This window comes from Ascidia mentula, chromosome 3, assembly GCF_947561715.1.
Source record: "Ascidia mentula chromosome 3, kaAscMent1.1, whole genome shotgun sequence".
Lineage (NCBI taxonomy): Eukaryota > Metazoa > Chordata > Ascidiacea > Phlebobranchia > Ascidiidae > Ascidia > Ascidia mentula.
In genome coordinates this window covers 489526-514446 of record NC_138568.1, presented here as the reverse complement: position 1 = coordinate 514446, position 24921 = coordinate 489526, and the positions used below count along the sequence as shown (strand labels likewise).

Here is a 24921-nt window from a genome sequence, read left to right as displayed (position 1 = left end):
TCATGTGCACTAACTTTAAAGTCCCCGTTAATTAAATCACATGGTGAGTTTTGTTGTTTGTGGGTGCTTGTTTTCACGATGGTACTGTTTTTTTTTCGAAACCTCTTTTTACGTTTGAAGATGCATGTAAAAGCTCAGTGCATTGGAATGATGCTGCCATACCATACATAATTACACGTTCAGAGTGCTTTGAATCACTTTGGCATTTTGACCGCCAATCTGAACCAAACAAACTATATCAATATGTAATAACCATCTTTGATGTTTTGGTGTTTGCAAAGTTTGAAGGCTTAGTAAGTATACATTTAAATGTTATTAACTATCATTGCATTAATATCTTGGGCACAGAACAAGCTATCAAAATACAATCTTGAAAAGGCAAGCAAAACAATAAGAGAAAGCCTTAATAGCCAAGGTGCAGGTTTACAACAGGAAGAGAGATATTTTGTGAAGTTTGTGAAGAATGAATTCACTTGTTTAAGTAAAATGGTTAGTAAATTGTATAGCTTAACACAATGCTTTGTGCATATGTGTGGTTGTTTATTTTAGCAAAATATATCAGAAGCAGCAAAGGAGAATAGCAAACAAAATTTGCAGGTAATATAAGACTGGTAATTGGTGCAGTTTATAAATTTAAGTTTAGAGTAAATCCAACAATTGTTGCAGTGGGCTTGTTCAATGACTCAGGCAAATGATTTAGTTGAGAAATTTGAAATCTCCACATTGACAAAGTTCATTCATTTCTCGAAGAATTCATTTGGTATGATAAAAAAAGGCATGCTTTTTAGCTTAGTTTTACTTATTAAAAGAAAGTTCATCAAGCCATAATTGTATGACAATACAAACTGATTACATTTGTGATTTTTTTTAGATATTTTAATAGGTCGCTTGCATTGGGACAGTACATCCACTCCCTACATCATAGTACAAACAAAGGTCTTGGAATGCCAACATTCTAAAGATCGCATCAAGATTAAAAATGAAAGGCGTCATGTTGCACCACCTACACATGTAAGTGACTTTATGTTTTCTATGATAAAATATTGAAACCCCTTTGATCAGTTGCAAGATCATCCAAATCCTTGCAAAAAACATTTGTGCATTCAAGGGACCAAAAAAACTAACTGCAAGGCAAAAATTGTAATTCAGGAAATTATGAAGTTTCCACAGTTTCAGGTACTTCTTCAACTTGTTTGAATCTAATTTTATTTAGTTGGATATCAATAATTTATTCTGTAATATGATTAGATAACCACGAAATGTAAATCTAAAATGGACAAGACAAGTGTTGTTGTAAAAGATTTGCTGCAAAACAACGATAAGCACTTGCTAAAGCAACAAACTTACAGTGTTTGCTTTCCATCTCAGGATGACCACACCGGTCATGTTTTAGGGGAAGTAAGGATGTTATTTAAATTAAATGTTTACTTTTGAACTGTTTATTCACCATATTACATATTTTAAGGCTGCTGGTTTCCTTCAACCTGTTGATCAAAGAATAATTGCCAAAATAGATCAATTGGTTACAGAAGGTGTATGCAGTATTGAGGAAATTCTTAGAAGCCTAAAACATTATGTTGCCCATGAACTTTTTCAAAATGATACCCCACCATCTACTTCAAACAGGAGATTTTATCCAACAAAAAAGGACATTCAAAGTCATTATTACCGAGTATTTTGTAAACACAGATTTGCAAAAATTGATCAAACTAATGTCCAGTGCTTGGTGGATGAATGGGTGAAGGCAGGAGATGCCAATGACAAAATATATTTCCGGCCATTCATTGCTAACATGGAACCTGAAGTAGTTGATGGAGAAACAGCACCAGTCATTCAATCTGAACAAATCATGCTGTTTATCCATCAGTTTGCATGGCAGCGTAGATTGCTTCTGCGCTACGGCCAAGACATTTGTCTAATGGATGCTACCTACAAGACATCCAAATATGCTCTCCCATTGTTTTTTCTCTGTGTGAAGACAAATGTTGGCTATCAAGTTGTTGCCAGTTTCATTACACAGAATGAAAGACAATTGGACATTGAAGAGGCACTGAAAATATTGAAAGAATGGACTCCTGCATGGCAACCATCATTTTTTATGGTAGATAAATGTGATGCTGAGATCCATGCCATTGAAAGCATTTTTACAGGTTAAAGTTCTGCATCAAATATACATGTACCACATATGTAAAAATAACTATTTTCTAGATGTCCGTGTCCTCATTTGCGATTTTCATCGTGAACAGGCATGGGAAAGATGGGTTAAAAAATCTGAAAACCAAGTAGGTCCAGACAAGGACAAAGTTTTGACATTTATGAGAGGAATTGCTAACGCTGAATGTGAAAAAAGCTGCAACAATGCACTGCAGATATTTGAGTCAAGTTCAGTTTGGGAAAACAACCCAAAACTACAAAAATACTTCACAAATATTTGGCTTAAGGATAAAGAGGTTTGAGTATTTACAAAACATATATGTTAAATGTGACTTCTGTTCATGCACGTTTTGTAGCGTTGGATGTGGCTCTATCGAGCAGACCAGTTAAAGGTTTTGATCCGCACCAACAATGGTGTTGAGAGACAAAACCGAGTTTTAAAAGAATGCCATGTGCGATTTCGGACTGATAAGTCGCTTTCTGGCTTAATTACAATTTTGCACCACGAATTTTTGCCAAATGCATATGAGAAGTGAGTGTACCTCGAATAAAACATTTATGGTTATATGCAAGAACATGCAATCAAAATTAATCAATAAATTTTACTTTGAGCAGATACAAACAACAAAACATGAGATCTTCTGGCAATTACAGAAGTTACAACGCTGAGGTTCCCAGCTTTCTTCGAAACCGACCAAGAAAATTGGTAAAACATTGTATAAAACGTATCGGAGAAACTACAAACATTCAGGCAAGTTCTATATGTAGAAAAGGGGACTTGTTCACTGTATTAAGCAGTTCCTCTTCTGAAATATACACCATTAAATTTGGCACCGAAAGAGATTTTCCAAAGTGTACATGTCATGATTTTTTACACAATTTTTTACCATGCAAACACATGTTTGCAATTTTTAACAAGTATGCAGATGTTGGATGGCATAGTCTGCCAGATTGGTACTCCAATTCTGTTTACATGGTTTTGGATCCGGTTGTTGTGAAAAAATTGTCAGCTGAAACTGTTTGTGATACTGTGGTCAAAACACAAGACATCAAGAATTCCTCCACAAACCAATCAATTTCTCAACCTGAAAACATTGTAACTGACGACAAAACCTGCGGTACTGACAACAAAACCTCAGATCGCAAACAAAGCCATCAAAAGTTTATTGATTTAATGAAGCATTTGATAGACCTTTCATATGATGTCAGTTCCAAGCAGGTTTTGGATGAAGGCATTTCTGATGGCAATGCCATGGTGGCTAAGTTTTCTAAAGCATGTTCATACGATTCTGGGTTTAGAATTACTCAACCTCCAGAACTTAAGTCATTGAAAAGGAAGCGAAAAACAACACCTTCTGAAAATACTGTCCATGATGAGTTGCCCCGCAAGCGACCAAAGCTCAATCCATTTTCATCATGGGTTGGACAATTTGCCAACCTTATGCAGCCGCTGCACCAAGTAACAACTTTGTTTCCTCGATCAAAGAAAAGTGTAAAATTAACAACCCCACATGCAGCAAAAGCCTGTGACCAACATGAATCTTCTGGTGAGGCTTGTATGGATATTGTTCGGAACAAACACTCAATGATGCAAAAAAACATCACAGCCCATGTTACCGGTTACAAAGCTTCTGGTACAATTTTGAAAAACGGCCCTCATTCAATTTCTTTGTTGGAGTTAAAATCTCTGGATGACTCATTGCCACCAGCTGAAGTTTGCGAGCTTAAAAAGCATGACAGCAGATTTAATGTTGGTTGGCTTTATGATGAAGTCATTAACAGCTACTTGTGGCGATTAACTGGTGTGCACCAACACGCACTTTATGTTTGTTCGACAGTGGCTCAAATATTACAAAGAAAAGCTTCAATTAAAAAAGTTTGGGAAGGGATGAATTTGCAAGGGAAACAAACACTGTTTATACCTTGGAACTCTTCAGGCTTCCACTGGGTTTTGCTTGTAGTTGACATCCCTGGTCGAAAAATGCTGTACATAGACCCAGTAGCAATGCCTTGTGTAAAAACAGACAGCAATGTTCAAACTGCAAAAGCTATGGTGAATTGTCTAATGGCAACAAAGTTTGTTTGGAAAATTAATACTGTGGAAATACCACACAGAACAAAACAGCCAGATGGATCAAGCTGTGGAGTGATGATATGTATGTATGCAAAATGGCTGGCAACTGGAGAAAAACTTGTGCAAAATGTTTGTACCTACAGCTATAGACTTGAAATGTTAAGGGAAATTGCTGGCAAGTGTCTTCAAGGCACAAATGAAATAGAGACATGTAAAGTATGTGGAGATGAAGGCGCCAATCCCCTGAAAAAAGTTTGGATTGAGTGCACTCGATGTGGACAGTGGTTTCACATCATGTGTGTTGGTTTTTCAGAGAAGCAAGCAAAAAAAGATAAATATTTTGTGTGCACATTGTAAATCAAACAACATTACAATCTGTTAAACAAATAAGAACACAAGCCAAATGAAATTTATTCACTATACCATAACAACCACAATGTCCCAATTTTTTTAGTTTTATCACTTCTGCAAAGTGAATGTAATACCGTACCTTTTGGGTTTTGGCCCAAAGGGTGTAACACTCTTGGAGTGACGGTAAACCTGACCAATCGGGACTCTACCTGAGAGGTGTAACACTCCTGCGAAGTGAATTTCCTACCATACCTTTGGGTTTTGACCCTAATGGTGTAACACTCGTAGAGTGATGGTAAACCTGACCAATCGGGACTCTACCTGAGAGGTGTAACACTTTCGCAGAGTGAATTTCATACCATACCTTGCGATGGTAAAACTGACCAATCAGGCTTCAACCTGAGAGGTGTAACACTTTTGCAGAGTGATTTTAAGACCATACTATTTAAGTATTGTGTTTTCTTCAACTCGTATTATGTTGTTCAACCCAGTTTCATATGGCTACTGGCGAGGCATCTGGGTTATCAAAAATGCCAACGACCACATGGAAAAGCCTCCTGGGCGTGGTAGGAATTTTTCAAACACAACATAAAAATGCAGTCCATCAACATATAAGCAAACATTATTTATTTGGAAAGCCTGAAAAGCACTTAGTTCGCCAAAAAAAAGAGAATTCGATTACAAAACAAATAGCACCATTTTTGTAGCGACATGTGACAAAGAGTGCAATGTTTGTGCCCAAAGGAAGTTCATTTAACTTTGCATTGTCTGGCAGTAGCAGAAACAGTTTATTGCATCACAATTAGCATACACAAAACAATATATATAACACAAATGCTGTTTAACATGAGATAGTGTGTTTTATAAAGATTTCAACTTTGTAAAAAATATGTTTGGAAATTTGTATCTGGTTTCTTGCAGCTTATTTAGGGTGGCTTCTATCTTTGCAGAATCTGCAGTGTTAAAGCTTTGTAACAATTTTGTTTTATCAATCAAGAATCATACAGGAATATCCATTTTTTTAAATCCAATGTAAACAATATACGAAGTGAAAATATTTTGTAGTATGACGACAGACACTATCATATCCATAGTATGATATAAAATAATTTCATTTTTGGGAAGGAGTAAAAAGGACCACACAAAATGAACTTTAAAGACTTAACAGTAATTCTTACCTTATTCAAATTATACTTTATTTCCACAGATGTAATATTCCAACAGAAGCATTGCAGATGTTCAGCTGAAATTCAAGTAGCATTTAAAATTGTTTTTTTTTAATAAAATCATAACAAACCTTTTGATTTGTGTCTTCTGTTTGACTTGTCGCTTCAAATGTCATTTGTCTTTTGTTGAAACCAACATAGTCAAAATAGAATGACCTAAATTATGTTAATGGATCTAAACACATTGGCAACATGCTTCATTCTGATGGTCTGAGCTTGTGCAAAGTAAGCGAAGCAAAACCAAAATATAATAGTTCCAGTCATACACCAACCCACAGAGTATAAAGTTTTTAAGCTACACTATAACTGAAATCTGGGCCCAACCCACATTAGAGCATTTAATGCTTCCACGCTACACCATAACTGAAATCTAGGCCCAACCCACATTAGAGTATTTAATACTTCCACGCTACACCATAACTGAAATCTAGGCCCAACCCACATTAGAGTATTTAATGCTTCCACGCTACACCATAACTGAAATCTAGGCCCAACCCACATTAGAGTATTTAATACTTCCACGCTACACCATAACTGAAATCTGGGCCCAACCCACATTAGAGTATTTAATGCTTCCACGCTACACCATAACTGAAATCTAGGCCCAACCCACATTAGAGTATTTAATGCTTCCGGACTACACCATAACTGAAATCTAGGCCCAACCCACATTAGAGTATTTAATGCTTCCAGACTACACCATAACTGAAATCTAGGCCCAACCCACATTAGAGTATTTAATGCTTCCACGCTACACCATAACTGAAATCCAGGCCCAACCCACATTAGAGTATTTAATGCTTCCACGCTACACCATAACTGAAATCTAGGCCCAACCCACATTAGAGTATTTAATGCTTCCGGACTACACCATAACTGAAATCTAGGCCCAACCCACATTAGAGTATTTAATGCTTCCAGACTACACCATAACTGAAATCTAGGCCCAACCCACATTAGAGTATTTAATGCTTCCACGCTACACCATAATTGAAATCTAGGCCCAACCACATTAGAGTATTTAATGCTTCCACGCTACACCATAACTGAAATCTAGGCCCAACCCACATTAGAGTATTTAATGCTTCCAGACTACACCATAACTGAAATCTAGGCCCAACCCACATTAGAGTATTTAATGCTTCCGGACTACACCATAACTGAAATCTAGGCCCAACCCACATTAGAGTATTTAATGCTTCCAGACTACACCATAACTGAAATCTAGGCCCAACCCACATTAGAGTATTTAATGCTTCCACGCTACACCATAATTGAAATCTAGGCCCAACCACATTAGAGTATTTAATGCTTCCACGCTACACCATAACTGAAATCTAGGCCCAACCCACATTAGAGTATTTAATGCTTCCAGACTACACCATAACTGAAATCTAGGCCCAACCCACATTAGAGTATTTAATGCTTCCGGACTACACCATAACTGAAATCTAGGCCCAACCCACATTAGAGTATTTAATGCTTCCAGACTACACCATAACTGAAATCTAGGCCCAACCCACATTAGAGTATTTAATGCTTCCACGCTACACCATAATTGAAATCTAGGCCCAACCACATTAGAGTATTTAATGCTTCCACGCTACACCATAACTGAAATCTAGGCCCAACCAACATTAGAGTATTTAATGCTTCCACGCTACACCATAACTGAAATCTAGGCCCAACCCACATTAGAGTATTTAATGCTTCCAGACTACACCATAACTGAAATCTAGGCCCAACCCACATTAGAGTATTTAATGCTTCCAGACTACACCATAACTGAAATCTAGGTCCAACCCACATTAGAGTATTTAATGCTTCCAGACTACACCATAACTGAAATCTAGGCCCAACCCACATTAGAGTATTTAATGCTTCCACGCTACACCATAACTGAAATCTAGGCCCAACCCACATTAGAGTATTTAATGCTTCCACGCTACACCATAACTGAAATCTAGGCCCAACCCACATTAGAGTATTTAATGCTTCCACGCTACACCATAACTGAAATCTAGGCCCAACCCACATTAGAGTATTTAATGCTTCCAGACTACACCATAACTGAAATCTAGGCCCAACCCACATTAGAGTATTTAATGCTTCCAGACTACACCATAACTGAAATCTAGGCCCAACCCACATTAGAGTATTTAATGCTTCCAGACTACACCATAACTGAAATCTAGGCCCAACCCACATTAGAGTATTTAATGCTTCCACGCTACACCATAACTGAAATCTAGGCCCAACCCACATTAGAGTATTTAATGCTTCCAGACTACACCATAACTGAAATCCAGGCCCAACCCACATTAGAGTATTTAATGCTTCCACGCTACACCATAACTGAAATCTAGGCCCAACCCACATTAGAGTATTTAATACTTCCACGCTACACCATAACTGAAATCTAGGCCCAACCCACATTAGAGTATTTAATACTTCCACGCTACACCATAACTGAAATCTAGGCCCAACCCACATTAGAGTATTTAATGCTTCCACGCTACACCATAACTGAAATCCAGGCCCAACCCACATTAGAGTATTTAATGCTTCCACGCTACACCATAACTGAAATCTAGGCCCAACCCACATTAGAGTATTTAATGCTTCCAGACTACACCATAACTGAAATCTAGGCCCAACCCACATTAGAGTATTTAATGCTTCCAGACTACACCATAACTGAAATCTAGGCCCAACCCACATTAGAGTATTTAATGCTTCCAGACTACACCATAACTGAAATCTAGGCCCAACCCACATTAGAGTATTTAATGCTTCCAGACTACACCATAACTGAAATCTAGGCCCAACCCACATTAGAGTATTTAATGCTTCCAGACTACACCATAACTGAAATCTAGGCCCAACCCACATTAGAGTATTTAATGCTTCCACGCTACACCATAACTGAAATCTAGGCCCAACCCACATTAGAGTATTTAATGCTTCCAGACTACACCATAACTGAAATCTAGGCCCAACCCACATTAGAGTATTTAATGCTTCCAGACTACACCATAACTGAAATCTAGGCCCAACCCACATTAGAGTATTTAATGCTTCCACGCTACACCATAACTGAAATCTAGGCCCAACCCACATTAGAGTATTTAATGCTTCCACGCTACACCATAATTGAAATCTAGGCCCAACCACATTAGAGTATTTAATGCTTCCACGCTACACCATAAATGAAATCTGGGCCCAACCCACATTAGATTATTTAATGCTTCCACGCTACACCATAAATGAAATCTAGGCCCAACCCACATTAGAGTATTTAATGCTTCCACGCTACACCATAATTGAAATCTAGGCCCAACCACATTAGAGTATTTAATGCTTCCACGCTACACCATAAATGAAATCTGGGCCCAACCCACATTAGATTATTTAATGCTTCCACGCTACACCATCACTGAAATCTGGACCCAACCCACATTAGAGTATTTAATGCTTCCAGACTACACCATAACTGAAATCTAGGCCCAACCCACATCAGAGTATTTCATGCTTCCATACTACACCATAACTGAAATCTAGGCCCAACCCACATTAGAGTATTTAATGCTTCCACGCTACACCATAACTGAAATCCAGGCCCAACCCACATTAGAGTATTTAATGCTTCCACGCTACACCATAACTGAAATCTGGGCCCAACCCACATTAGAGTATTTAATGCTTCCATACTACACCATAACTGAAATCTAGGCCCAACCCACATTAGAGTATTTAATGCTTCCACGCTACACCATAACTGAAATCCAGGCCCAACCCACATTAGAGTATTTAATGCTTCCATACTACACCATAACTGAAATCTAGGCCCAACCCACATTAGAGTATTTAATGCTTCCAGGCTACACCATAACTGAAATCTGGGCCCAACCCACATTAGAGTATTTAATGCTTCCATACTACACCATAACTGAAATCTAGGCCCAACCCACATTAGAGTATTTAATGCTTCCACGCTACACCATAACTGAAATCCAGGCCCAACCCACATTAGAGTATTTAATGCTTCCACGCTACACCATAATTGAAATCTAGGCCCAACCACATTAGAGTATTTAATGCTTCCACGCTACACCATAAATGGGGTAACACTAATTTACGGAATAAGGAACCTAAGGAATCTAAGGAAACTCACACTAATTTACGGAGCTAAGGAACTAAGGAACCTAAGGAAATTCACAGACACTAATTTACGGAGCTAAGGAACGGAAATAGTCTAAGGAAAATACACGCTGCTTACGGAACTGGCCAAGGGCGTCTAAGGAAAATACATACTGCTTACGGAACTGGCCAAGGGCGTGTAAGGAAACTAGATTGTGCTTACGGAACTGACATATGGCGTCTAAGGAAAATATATAGAGCTTACGAAACTGGCCAAAGGCGTCTAAGGAATGTAGATAGAGCTCAAGGAACTGGCAAAGGGCGTCTAAGGAAAGTAGATATAGCTTACGGAACTGGCAAAGGCCGTCTAAGGAAAATATATAGAGCTTACGGAACTGACCAAGGGCGTCTAAGGAAAGTAGATAGAGCTCACGGAATTGGCAAAAGGCGTCTAAGGAGAGCAGATAAAGGTTACGGAACTGGCCAAAGGCGTCTAAGGAAAATATATTGAGCTTACGGAACTGACCAAGGGCGTCTAAGGAAAATATATTGAGCTTAAGGAACTGACCAAGAGCGTCTAAGGAAAATATATTGAGCTTACGGAACTGACCAAGGGCGTCTAAGGAAAGTAGATAGAGCTTACGGAATTGGCGAAAGGCGTCTAAGGAAAATATATTGAGCTTACGGAACTGGTCAAGGGCGTCTAAGGAAAGAAGATAGAGCTCACGGAATTGGCGAAAGGCGTCTAAGGAAAATATATTGAGCTTACGGAACTGGTCAAGGGCGTCTAAGGAAAGTAGATAGAGCTTACGGAATTGGCGAAAGGCGTCTAAGGAAAATATATTGAGCTTACGGAACTGGTCAAGGGCGTCTAAGGAAAGTAGATAGAGCTTACGGAATTGGCGAAAGGCGTCTAAGGAAAATATATTGAGCTTACAGAACTGGTCAAGGGCGTCTAAGGAAAGTAGATAGAGCTCACGGAATTGGCGAAAGGCGTATAAGGAAAATATATTGAGCTTACGGAACTGGTCAAGGGCGTCTAAGGAAAGTAGAAAGAGCTTACGGAACTGACCAAGGGCGTCTAAGGAAAGTAGATAGAGCTCACGGAATTGGCGAAAGGCGTCTAAGGAAAATATATTGAGCTTACGGAACCGACCAAGGGCGTCTAAGGAAAGTAGATAGAGCTTACGGAACTGGCAAAGGGCGTCTAAGGAAAATATATCGAGCTTACGGAACTGACCAAGGGCGTCTAAGGAAACTAGTTAGAGCTCACGGAATTGGCGAAAGGCGTCTAAGGAAAGTAGATAGAGCTTACGGAACTGACCAAGGGCGTCTAAGGAAAGTAGATAGAGCTTACGGAACTGACCAAGGGCGTCTAAGGAAAGTAGATAGAGCTTACGGAACTGGCAAAGGCGTCTAAGGAAAGTAGATAGAGCTTACGGATCTGACCAAGGGCGTCTAAGGAAAGTAGATAGTGCTTACGGAACTGGCAAAGGGCGTCTAAGGAAAATATATCGATCTTACGGAACTGGTCAAGGGCGTCTAAGGAAAGTAGATAGAGCTCACGGAATTGGCGAAAGGCGTCTAAGGAAAATATATTGAGCATACGGAACTGGTCAAGGGCGTCTAAGGAAAGTAGATAGAGCTTACGGAATTGGCGAAAGGCGTCTAAGGAAAATATATTGAGCTTACGGAACTGGTCAAGGGCGTCTAAGGAAAGTAGATAGAGCTTACGGAACTGACCAAGGGCGTATAAGGAAAGTAGATAGAGCTCACGGAATTGGCGAAAGGCGTCTAAATAAAATATATTGAGCTTACGGAACTGGTCAAGGGCGTCTAAGGAAAGTAGATAGAGCTTACGGAATTGGCGAAAGGCGTCTAAGGAAAATATATTGAGCTTACGGAACTGGTCAAGGGCGTCTAAGGAAAGTAGATAGAGCTCACGGAATTGGCGAAAGGCGTCTAAGGAAAATATATTGAGCTTACGGAACTGGTCAAGGGCGTCTAAGGAAAGTAGACAGAGCTTACGGAACTGACCAAGGGCGTCTAAGGAAAGTAGATAGAGCTCACGGAATTGGCGAAAGGCGTCTGAGGAAAATATATTGAGCTTACGGAACCGACAAATATTGAGCTTGTACATAAGTTATCTGTAAGTATTGAAATTCATTTACACCGATTGAACGTTCATTGCAAATTTTATTAAATACAATGAAAAAAAAACGAATTGAAAAAGATGCACCTTACAAAATTATTAACTGGGACAGCGCAAAATGATACAAACATATTGGTTGGGCCTACTGTATTTTAACGTGTGCTTAACATGTGTTTTACTAAAGTTGTTTTGTCTAACTTGTTAATTCCTTTGTGCACGAAAAGTACGTTCCTGCTTTGGCGGCAACTTTACCAGGGAGGCAAGTTTTGTGGAACCACTTTCTGCACGAAACGCAAAATAACTGCAAAACAGTTTCCTTGTTTCCCGGGCATTTAAGTGCATCGCATATCTTCCAGTTTTCTCTTGTTGTTTCTTCGGTTTGGAACATTTTTTTCACTTCTATTTCCCCGACAGTGATTTTGGTGTGTGATGGCAACCAATTTCTTTCTGCAGCTTCGCTTGCTTCAGCAATTTTGATTCTTGACTTGGTCTTTGTTGGTGATTTATCTGAACTGGCGATGACATTAGCAATCCAATTTCTGGTCTTTGATGATGGCAATTCGATAGGCAGTTGGAGCTTGTTGATAATGCAGTAGGCATTTGCTACTGCATGTACGCCGCAGTCGTATGAATTTTTTTGCTGTGGAACGTCTGGGCACCTGTAGAAGTTCCATTCCGTTGTTGATGCAGCATTGTTGATGCAGAACCAACGGCAAAAGTTGCATTAATTATTTGAAATATATCTAACAATATGGACTCTAGTTTTGGTTCCGACGTCAAAGACATCAATGAGTCGATGCAGATCACTTGTTTTTCTTTTAGGTTGGCTACAACAATAAACCAGTGTGCTCCAGGGTTGACAAGAAATACATAATTATCGTGGTTAAGAGCTTCATTGTGACAAGCATAACCGCTTATGGCCTCGTGCATGTGTTTGGCCGCCAACTGAACAAAACAGGAATCCCACAGAAGAAAACTCTCGTCACAACTGACAAAGGATTTGATGGCCGTTTCAATCACTTCGTCATTAAGCCAATTGGAGCCACGAAGACATTCGGAAATGACAGCAATTCGACCGGTTTTTACTGAAACGAAATCAGTTTCAGTATATTCCTCCCAGGGATACGGTGAAACAATATCACCATGTTCAATAGCAATATCTGTTGTATAGTCATGCGAAACTGACAAAGTCTCATTCATGGAAAATTCATCTATTATGAAAGAGTCTGAAACCTCCAGTAGACTGATGGAGTCAGGACGTCTCTTCTTTTTGGGTGTCGAGGTAGCAACAGGATTAATTGAGCTTCTGTCCAGTGGAAAAGGGGCATCGGGTGCTGGATCAACGTCGTAGTCATAATCTTTTTGACGAGGACGTTTTGACCCAGACTTTCGTTCTCTGCCCTTGCTTCTTTTTACTAATAAAGACAGTGAATACTTTTCCCTGTCCTTCGTGTTGACATCAGGTTCCTTCAATGCCATTTGAACTGCGAAAATGTGGTAGCATCGACCTGTACTCGGACAGGAACATTTCGATGGCTTCGGAAAGTATTTCACGCTGTGAACATCTCCCCCGAAAGGGTTCATCACAGAGAAGGATGAAGTAGCGGAAGAAAACCCAACCAAACCTCTTTGTACGCATAGACGGGCCATGGCACGCTGAGTCGTCCTGAAAGAAGTACCTTTTTCCACAGTACAAGGAATAGGCTCGTCTGAAGAAAGAATATTGTGCACGACTTGCTTCATGCTGACAATCGGTGGCAAGACAACGTCTGTCCGCGGTTGCAGGAGCGACATGAATTCTTTTTTCAGTTGGTAATTTCCAAAACCAGTCAATGCTCTAACGAAATCGTATTGGTATATGTCTTGAATTTGTCTAAAAATCATAACAATCACATCGAAAGGGAGTTGTTTGTGTTCCGTGGCTGCTTTAATGACATGGTTCATACTCTCACTGATATTGTTTGTAGTAACCAAACCATCGGAAAATGCTGCAAACCTGTTTGTTACAAACCGACAGGCATGCAACAGTAAATCATCATACAGTTGTTTTTATATAAGCAAGAAATGGCAACGACCACGTACTGGATAAAATTTTATATAACTTGCTGAATCTTTCTTCGGTTTCACAGTCTATCAGTCTAGAAACATCATCTTTAAGTACTTTAATGTCTTCTTTGTCGCCGCATTTCTTCAGCCAGAATTCAACATCTCTGAGAATATGGTTTGTGCAGTAGACATTGGTCAATTTTGGAAAATGTGACTTTAAACATTTTGTAATCCCCTTTTCTCTGTCTGTTACAACGGGAACGTTTTGGGATCTGGTAAATCCAATTGCCGGAAAGATGTCTCTTAAAAAATCTCGGTGGTGTTTCAAAAACTTTCTTTCATGGATGAGAAAAGCCACAGGAAAGATTGAATCACCTTCCAATTGCGTTTGTCGTGCAACTAACACGGAAACGTAATAGTCTCCCAACAGAAATGTTGTATCATAGGAAATCACTTGCTTCAGATTTCCACACTTTGCTGAAAGTTGAATTAGCTGTTTGGTTGTTGATAATATTGCTTCACTGCCCAAATGAATAACTAGTTCGGGATAAACTGTAAATTGACGAACAAACGTACCGGTTTGTATTGCCAATTCAAGAGTACTGAAGTATTCGTCGTTGGAGAACTTTCTTCGTGTCGATTCTGATTGTTGCACGTTTTCACATTGTTTTCTATCCCGTGGGCGATCGACAGGCATTCGCGATTGGTCCTCATGACTTTTCTCAACTTGCAAATCATCGTACACATTCTTCGGTGTTTTAGTTTCTACTTTCTGTCTAATTTCACTCATCACTGTTTTTAAGGTGGGAAAGTATAAACCTGTTTTCTTTTTGGCATTTCCATGAGTTGAATCCACGTGAACTGTTTCGTCCCCAAGATAATGCACAAGGCACACGGGTGGGGAAACTTCGCTACCACGCAATGTGAACACGTGTCGCTGAAACGCCGATGAAACGCTTCTTCCCGCTTGGTCAGAATCTTTCACCTTGTAGTACCTCTTTAGCACACCTTTGTTGGTATGCTGACCGTCGGCGTAAAATCGGTACTGATCACAATTAAGTCATTTCTAAATTTTTCTGATGTACCTTGAAAGAAATAACCAAACCCAGCTCTGGGCTTCACAGCTGGAAAATTTGCAATATCTTTTGGAGACCGGAGTAGTTGTTTGGCTTCGTCAAAAGACAACGGGGCATTGCCGAGTTTTAACAGTTTTACTGACATTGTAGTAGTTTGCTTATACGTAACTGCAGTAATAGGTACCAACACAAAAAGGATAGTAAGTTGATCACAACAAACCTCTGAACTACTACAAGCAAACCTCAAGTTCTATATCGCATTATGTTTCTTACGTAAAACTTCGCCTTTTGTAAATTATACGTTAGTCTAAACTTGAAATTTACTTTTTACAAGTAAATAAAATTGCTGTACTACGCTTACGTGGCAGTCACAGTTTGCCTACAGTTAAAAACAGCGAATGTCAGTTACTTCGGCTACAATCTATGACCACAAAGGGTTTAAAACTCTAGGACTATCCTGAAGGTAGCTTTAATATCTGCACGTTCAAAACGTATTGCGAGAACCACGAACTGGAACAAAAGGAGGTTGCCCACAATTACTATGCAAGATTCTTTTGTCTTATTGACATTGAATTCTTCCCTACCGAGTCCGTTCACACGGCCCTCCCCGATCCGTCATTCTACTTCTTCAATTGGTTCCTCGTTTTCTCTGGTTTTGATTAAACTCACGCAGAGTCTGCAACAGTCCCACCCTCGTTTCGCCGATTTATTATCTGTCAAGTCGTTTTCCAATCCAAATGTAGTCTTTGGCTTTTGCTTTTTCCGCATCGTTGTTTTATTGTTTCAAAAAGTAGTGTGTGTTTCTTAATTTTTCCTAGCCGAGTGTAATTCCACGACCCTTCTGAACCCGATCCATCAGTTTGTATTAAAAAGCACGAAGTTATGTTTGCTCTGCTATAATACCACTGTTTTCCATTATGCTGCAACTTCCAACTGTGCCGTATATTTGAACTAAAAAAATCAATTCCAAAATCATTTACATTGTAATTCGGTTACACTTGGGTAAAAAGAAGACTTCCATATACGTCGTTCTACCGATTTCGTCACTTCCTTAGAGCATGATTTAGTTTGTAATTCAGGTATTTTGCGGTGAAAAAATATAGTTAAGATGCGTAACTCCATACAACTTCCAACTGTGCCGTAGTGGGAGACCGGGGATAGCTCGGACGGTTTTGGGAAAATTGCTAATATTTTTTTTAAATTATGAACCACATTCTTAAACTTTATTTTATTGCAAGTAGTAAAGCATTACTCAAAAAACAAAAGGTTTTTCGTTCGTTTTAGCTCACTAAAAATGTTTATTCAGCCCATTTTTTAAACAGGTCTCAAATGTCCGAAGTCACCCCGGTACGGGGGTAACATCGGACGTGACTGGGGATATCTCGGACAGCAAGTTTTATCAGACGTTTTTTTTGTGTATTTAACAAATAACTGAAATCAAACTTGGCGCAATATCAGCATTGGGGCATTAGCGCATAAAATATCTTTCAAGCTTTCAGGAATCGGGGCGTGGCCACTTATCGTTTCGACCCTTCCACACATTCATACTTTGGGTAAATCGTGTATATTTAACGGCAGCACGGATATCATAGATTTTAGAGTCAACAAACGATTTTTTATCTTTGGGGCTTTTTCTTACTGCCAAAGTTCAATCATTTCATCCAGCCTCTGTTTATTCTCTTCTATCACCGATAATCTTTCATAAAACTCAAAAATTGTTGCCTTCTCGCGATTTTTTGCCATGATGTCCGAAGTATCCCCGACCACGTGACGACATAGAAATTCTTAAACTATGGCCGTATTTTTAAAGGTTACACAAAATCATCATTGGCCTGTCCAAGAATACATATTTGATTATGCAATCAACCCAAAATTACTGCATTTTGATTAACTGTGACAGATATATAGCCTTACACATACAAATTGAAAAACTTGGTTTCACTGATAAATTGACTTTTTCGATTATAACTTTTTAAGCATACATGATTTAATTCCAAAGTCCCTGTTCACGTTTGATGGAAACATAAAGCTCTTGCAAAAGTGTCTTAACAATACCTAATTGTGACGTAAAATACCTGGTCCGAGGTATCCCCGTGTCCGAGGTATCCCCGGTCTCCCCCTATATTTGAACTAAAAAAATCAATTCCAAAATCATTTACATTGTAATTCGGTTACACTTGGGTAAAAAGAAGACTTCCATATACGTCGTTCTACCGATTTCGTCACTTCCTTAGAGCATGATTTAGTTTGTAATTCAGGTATTTTGCGGTGAAAAAATATAGTTAAAATGCGTAACAGTAAACAAGACAATATTTATTGTATGTTGACAATCGTAAATGTAATGTATCAGAGTGCAGTGCTGTTGCTTTAACAGGTCGTTAAAGGGCATGATTCACGCCGATCGTTTTTAATTTTACTGTGTCTTGTTTTCAAAACAGAAAACAAAACATTATAAGTATTTAGGTTTTTCAAGCCACATTTTTCTCAATATGAATTGGGCATGTATAAAACAAAAAAAGATCAACGTGAATCAAACCTGGTTTTATCATTAAACTTACCTTTTGAGTAATGCGTTACGAAAAAGTTCCGTAAGCACTATCTACTTTCCTTAGACGCCCTTTGCCAGTTCCGTAAGCTCTATCTACTTTCCTTAGACGCCCTTTGCCAGTTCCGTAAGCACTATCTACTTTCCTTAGACGCCCTTGGTCAGTTCCGTAAGCTCTATCTACTTTCCTTAGACGCCTTTGGCCAGTTCCGTAAGCTCTATCTATTTTCCTTAGACGCCCTTGGTCGGTTCCGTAAGCTCGATATATTTTCCTTAGACGCCCTTTGCCAGTTCCGTAAGCTCGATATATTTTCCTTAGACGCCTTTGGTCAGTTCCGTAAGCTCTATCTACTTTCCTTAGACGCCCTTGGTCAGTTCCGTAAGCTCTATCTACTTTCCTTAGACGCCTTTTGCCAGTTCCGTAAGCTCTATCTACTTTCCTTAGACGCCTTTTGCCAATTCCGTGAGCTCTATCTACTTTCCTTAGACGCCCTTGGTCAGTTCCGTAAGCTCTATATATTTTCCTTAGACGCCCTTTGCCAGTTCCGTAAGCTATATCTACTTTCCTTAGACGCCCTTTGCCAGTTCCGTGAGCTCTATCTACATTCCTTAGACGCCTTTGGCCAGTTCCGTAAGCTCTATCTATTTTCCTTAGACGCCCTTGGTCAGTTCCGTAAGCTCTATCTACTTTCCTTAGACGCCCTTTGTCGGTTCCGTAAGCTCGATATATTTTCCTTAGACGCCTTTGGCCAGTTCCGTAAGCTCGATATATTTTCCTTAGACGCCTTTGGCCAGTTCCGTAAGCTCTATATATTTTCCTTAGACGCCATAGGCCAGTTCCGTGAGCTCTATCTACATTCCTTAGACGCCCTTGGTCAGTTCCGTAAGCTCTATCTACTTTCCTTAGACGCCCTTTGTCGGTTCCGTAAGCTCGATATATTTTCCTTAGACGCCCTTTGCCAATTCCGTGAGCTCTATCTACTTTCCTTAGACGCCCTTGGTCAGTTCCGTAAGCTCTATCTACTTTCCTTAGACGCCCTTGGTCAGTTCCGTAAGCTCTATCTACTTTCCTTAGACGCCCTTGGTCAGTTCCGTAAGCTCTATATATTTTCCTTAGACGCCCTTTGCCAGTTCCGTAAGCTCGATATATTTTCCTTAGACGCCTTTGGCCAGTTCCGTAAGCTCTATATATTTTCCTTAGACGCCATAGGCCAGTTCCGTGAGCTCTATCTACATTCCTTAGACGCCCTTGGTCAGTTCCGTAAGCTCTATCTACTTTCCTTAGACGCCCTTTGTCGGTTCCGTAAGCTCGATATATTTTCCTTAGACGCCCTTGGTCAGTTCCGTAAGCTCTATCTACTTTCCTTAGACGCCCTTGACCAGTTCCGTATGCTCAATATATTTTCCTTAGACGCCTTTCGCCAATTCCGTGAGCTCTATCTACTTTCCTTAGACGCCCTTGACCAGTTCCGTAAGCTCTATATATTTTCCTTAGACGCCCTTTGCCAGTTCCGTAAGCTCGATATATTTTCCTTAGACGCCCTTTGCCAATTCCGTGAGCACTATCTACTTTCCTTAGACGCCCTTGGTCAGTTCCGTAAGCTCTATCTACTTTCCTTAGACGCCCTTTGTCGGTTCCGTAAGCTCGATATATTTTCCTTAGACGCCATAGGCCAGTTCCGTGAGCTCTATCTACATTCCTTAGACGCCCTTGGTCAGTTCCGTAAGCTCTATCTACTTTCCTTAGACGCCCTTTGTCGGTTCCGTAAGCTCGATATATTTTCCTTAGACGCCCTTTGCCAATTCCGTGAGCTCTATCTACTTTCCTTAGACGCCCTTGGTCAGTTCCGTAAGCTCTATCTACTTTCCTTAGACGCCCTTGACCAGTTCCGTATGCTCAATATATTTTCCTTAGACGCCTTTCGCCAATTCCGTGAGCTCTATCTACTTTCCTTAGACGCCCTTGACCAGTTCCGTAAGCTCAATATATTTTCCTTAGACGCCTTTCGCCAATTCCGTGAGCTCTATCTACTTTCCTTAGACGCCCTTGACCAGTTCCGTAAGCTCAATATATTTTCCTTAGACGCCTTTCGCCAATTCCGTAAGCTCTATCTACTTTCCTTAGACGCCCTTGACCAGTTCCGTAAGCTCTATATATTTTCCTTAGACGCCATAGGCCAGTTCCGTGAGCTCTATCTACATTCCTTAGACGCCCTTGGTCAGTTCCGTAAGCTCTATCTACTTTCCTTAGACGCCCTTTGTCGGTTCCGTAAGCTCGATATATTTTCCTTAGACGCCCTTTGCCAATTCCGTGAGCTCTATCTACTTTCCTTAGACGCCCTTGGTCAGTTCCGTAAGCTCTATCTACTTTCCTTAGACGCCCTTGGTCAGTTCCGTAAGCTCTATCTACTTTCCTTAGACGCCCTTGGTCAGTTCCGTAAGCTCTATATATTTTCCTTAGACGCCCTTTGCCAGTTCCGTAAGCTCGATATATTTTCCTTAGACGCCTTTGGCCAGTTCCGTAAGCTCTATATATTTTCCTTAGACGCCATAGGCCAGTTCCGTGAGCTCTATCTACATTCCTTAGACGCCCTTGGTCAGTTCCGTAAGCTCTATCTACTTTCCTTAGACGCCCTTTGTCGGTTCCGTAAGCTCGATATATTTTCCTTAGACGCCCTTGGTCAGTTCCGTAAGCTCTATCTACTTTCCTTAGACGCCCTTGACCAGTTCCGTATGCTCAATATATTTTCCTTAGACGCCTTTCGCCAATTCCGTGAGCTCTATCTACTTTCCTTAGACGCCCTTGACCAGTTCCGTATGCTCTATATATTTTCCTTAGACGCCCTTTGCCAGTTCCGTAAGCTCGATATATTTTCCTTAGACGCCCTTTGCCAATTCCGTGAGCACTATCTACTTTCCTTAGACGCCCTTGGTCAGTTCCGTAAGCTCTATCTACTTTCCTTAGACGCCCTTTGTCGGTTCCGTAAGCTCGATATATTTTCCTTAGACGCCATAGGCCAGTTCCGTGAGCTCTATCTACATTCCTTAGACGCCCTTGGTCAGTTCCGTAAGCTCTATCTACTTTCCTTAGACGCCCTTTGTCGGTTCCGTAAGCTCGATATATTTTCCTTAGACGCCCTTTGCCAATTCCGTGAGCTCTATCTACTTTCCTTAGACGCCCTTGGTCAGTTCCGTAAGCTCTATCTACTTTCCTTAGACGCCCTTGACCAGTTCCGTATGCTCAATATATTTTCCTTAGACGCCTTTCGCCAATTCCGTGAGCTCTATCTACTTTCCTTAGACGCCCTTGACCAGTTCCGTAAGCTCAATATATTTTCCTTAGACGCCTTTCGCCAATTCCGTGAGCTCTATCTACTTTCCTTAGACGCCCTTGACCAGTTCCGTAAGCTCAATATATTTTCCTTAGACGCCTTTCGCCAATTCCGTAAGCTCTATCTACTTTCCTTAGACGCCCTTGACCAGTTCCGTAAGATCGATATATTTTCCTTAGACGCCCTTTGCCAGTTTCGTAAGCACTATCTACTTTCCTTAGACGCCCTTGGTCAGTTCCGTAAGCTCTATCTACTTTCCTTAGACGCCTTTGCCAGTTCCGTAAGCTCTATCTACTTTCCTTAGACGCCCTTGGTCAGTTCCGTAAGCTCTATCTACTTTCCTTAGACGCCCTTGGTCAGTTCCGTAAGCTCTATCTACTTTCCTTAGACGCCTTTCGCCAATTCCGTGAGCTCTAACTAGTTTCCTTAGACGCCCTTGGTCAGTTCCGTAAGCTCGATATATTTTCCTTAGACGCCCTTTGCCGGTTCCGTAAGCTCTATCTACTTTCCTTGGACGCCCTTTGTCGGTTCCGTAAGCTCAATATATTTTCCTTAGACGCCCTTGGTCAGTTCCGTAAGCTCTATCTACTTTCCTTAGACGCCCTTGGTCAGTTCCGTAAGCTCTATCTACTTTCCTTAGACGCCCTTGGTCAGTTCCGTAAGCTCTATCTACTTTCCTTAGACGCCTTTCGCCAATTCCGTGAGCTCTAACTAGTTTCCTTAGACGCCCTTGGTCAGTTCCGTAAGCTCGATATATTTTCCTTAGACGCCCTTTGCCAGTTCCGTAAGCTCTATCTACTTTCCTTAGACGCCCTTTGTCGGTTCCGTAAGCTCAATATATTTTCCTTAGACGCCTTTCGCCAATTCCGTGAGCTCTATCTACTTTCCTTAGACGCCTTTCGCCAATTCCGTGAGCTCTATCTACTTTCCTTAGACGCCCTTGACCAGTTCCGTAAGCTCAATATATTTTCCTTAGACGCCTTTCGCCAATTCCGTGAGCTCTATCTACTTTCCTTAGACGCCCTTGACCAGTTCCGTAAGCTCAATATATTTTCCTTAGACGCCTTTCGCCAATTCCGTAAGCTCTATCTACTTTCCTTAGACGCCCTTTGCCAGTTCCGTAAGCACTATCTACTTTCCTTAGACGCCCTTTGTCAGTTCCGTAAGCTCTATCTACTTTCCTTAGACGCCTTTGCCAGTTCCGTAAGCTCTATCTACTTTCCTTAGACGCCCTTGGTCAGTTCCGTAAGCTCTATCTACTTTCCTTAGACGCCCTTTGTCGGTTCCGTAAGCTCGATATATTTTCCTTAGACGCCCTTTGCCAATTCCGTGAGCTCTATCTACTTTCCTTAGACGCCCTTGGTCAGTTCCGTAAGCTCTATATATTTTCCTTAGACGCCCTTTGCCAGTTCCGTAAGCTCGATATATTTTCCTTAGACGCCCTTTGCCAATTCCGTGAGCTCTATCTACTTTCCTTAGACGCCCTTGGTCAGTTCCGTAAGCTCTATCTACTTTCCTTAGACGCCCTTTGTCGGTTCCGTAAGCTCGATATATTTTCCTTAGACGCCATAGGCCAGTTCCGTGAGCTCTATCTACATTCCTTAGACGCCCTTGGTCAGTTCCGTAAGCTCTATCTACTTTCCTTAGACGCCCTTTGTCGGTTCCGTAAGCTCGATATATTTTCCTTAGACGCCCTTTGCCAATTCCGTGAGCTCTATCTACTTTCCTTAGACGCCCTTGGTCAGTTCCGTAAGCTCTATCTACTTTCCTTAGACGCCCTTGACCAGTTCCGTATGCTCAATATATTTTCCTTAGACGCCTTTCGCCAATTCCGTGAGCTCTATCTACTTTCCTTAGACGCCCTTGGTCAGTTCCGTAAGCTCAATATATTTTCCTTAGACGCCTTTCGCCAATTCCGTGAGCTCTATCTACTTTCCTTAGACGCCCTTGACCAGTTCCGTAAGCTCAATATATTTTCCTTAGACGCCTTTCGCCAATTCCGTAAGCTCTATCTACTTTCCTTAGACGCCCTTGACCAGTTCCGTAAGATCGATATATTTTCCTTAGACGCCCTTTGCCAGTTCCGTAAGCACTATCTACTTTCCTTAGACTCCCTTGGTCAGTTCCGTAAGCTCTATCTACTTTCCTTAGACGCCTTTGCCAGTTCCGTAAGCTCTATCTACTTTCCTTAGACGCCCTTGGTCAGTTCCGTAAGCTCTATCTACTTTCCTTAGACGCCCTTGGTCAGTTCCGTAAGCTCTATCTACTTTCCTTAGACGCCTTTCGCCAATTCCGTGAGCTCTAACTAGTTTCCTTAGACGCCCTTTGCCAGTTCCGTAAGCTCTATCTACTTTCCTTACACGCCCTTTGTCGGTTCCGTAAGCTCAATATATTTTCCTTAGACGCCTTTCGCCAATTCCGTGAGCTCTATCTACTTTCCTTAGACGCCCTTGGTCAGTTCCGTAAGCTCTATCTACTTTCCTTAGACGCCCTTGACCAGTTCCGTAAGCTCAATATATTTTCCTTATACGCCTTTCGCCAATTCCGTGAGCTCTATCTACTTTCCTTAGACGCCCTTGACCAGTTCTGTAAGCTCAATATATTTTCCTTAGACGCCTTTCGCCAATTCCGTAAGCTCTATCTACTTTCCTTAGACGCCCTTGACCAGTTCCGTAAGCTCAATATATTTTCCTTAGACGCCTTTCGCCAATTCCGTGAGCTCTATCTACTTTCCTTAGACGCCCTTGACCAGTTCCGTAAGCTCAATATATTTTCCTTAGACGCCTTTCGCCAATTCCGTGAGCTCTATCTACTTTCCTTAGACGCCCTTGACCAGTTCCGTAAGCTCAATATATTTTCCTTAGACGCCTTTCGCCAATTCCGTAAGCTCTATCTACTTTCCTTAGACGCCCTTGGTTAGTTCCGTAAGCTCAATATATTTTCCTTAGACGCCCTTGGCCAGTTCCGTAAGCAGCGTGTATTTTCCTTAGACTATTTCCGTTCCTTAGCTCCGTAAATTAGTGTCTGTGAATTTCCTTAGGTTCCTTAGTTCCTTAGCTCCGTAAATTAGTGTGAGTTTCCTTAGATTCCTTAGGTTCCTTATTCCGTAAATTAGTGTTACCCCATAAATGAAATCTAGGCCCAACCCACATTAGATTATTTAATGCTTCCACGCTACACCATCACTGAAATCTGGACCCAACCCACATTAGAGTATTTAATGCTTCCAGGCTACACCATAACTGAAATCTAGGCCCAACCCACATTAGAGTATTTAATGCTTCCACGCTACACCATGACTGAAATCTGGGCCCAACCCACATTAGAGTATTTAATGCTTCCAGACTACACCACAACTGAAATCTAGGCCCAACCCACATTAGAGTATTTAATGCTTCCACGCTACACCATGACTGAAATCTGGGCCCAACCCACATTAGAGTATTTAATGCTTCCAGACTACACCACAACTGAAATCTAGGCCCAACCCACATTAGAGTATTTAATGCTTCCAGGCTACACCATAACTGAAATCTGGGCCCAACCCACATTATATTCTTCAAAACATTCACGGTTCAGTTGACACGTTTCAGACTACAGCGCACTTCACGCACATTTGACGCACGCACAACCTTGTCCATTGTTAAAAGCGATTGTGACGTCATAATCTGGTTTGCGTCGATGCCCCCGTTATGTGGTCAATGTATCTACCGGAATGTTAAGGGGACATTTTGATTTAAAACATAGACAAGTTAAGCAGTTAAAGTTTAAACTGTTAAACCCCCACTTTCCATGTTAGAATCTGGGTTTTAACAGTTACAATTA

General features: G+C 40.8%; 1 long non-coding RNA gene and 1 pseudogene across 1 annotated transcript; one reads left to right on the top strand and one right to left on the bottom strand.

The window, feature by feature from the left end:
- The first annotated feature begins 678 nt into the window (after window positions 1-678).
- Window positions 679-4760, top strand: LOC145894609 (uncharacterized; annotated as a pseudogene).
- A 462-nt stretch (window positions 4761-5222) lies between these two features.
- Window positions 5223-6034, bottom strand: LOC145895343 (uncharacterized). Its single transcript, XR_014401620.1, has 3 exons — window positions 5877-6034; window positions 5758-5822; window positions 5223-5532 (listed from the first exon to the last, which is right to left on the bottom strand). It is a non-coding gene; the product is annotated as an uncharacterized LOC145895343 (long non-coding RNA).
- Window positions 6035-24921: the final 18887 nt, after the last annotated feature.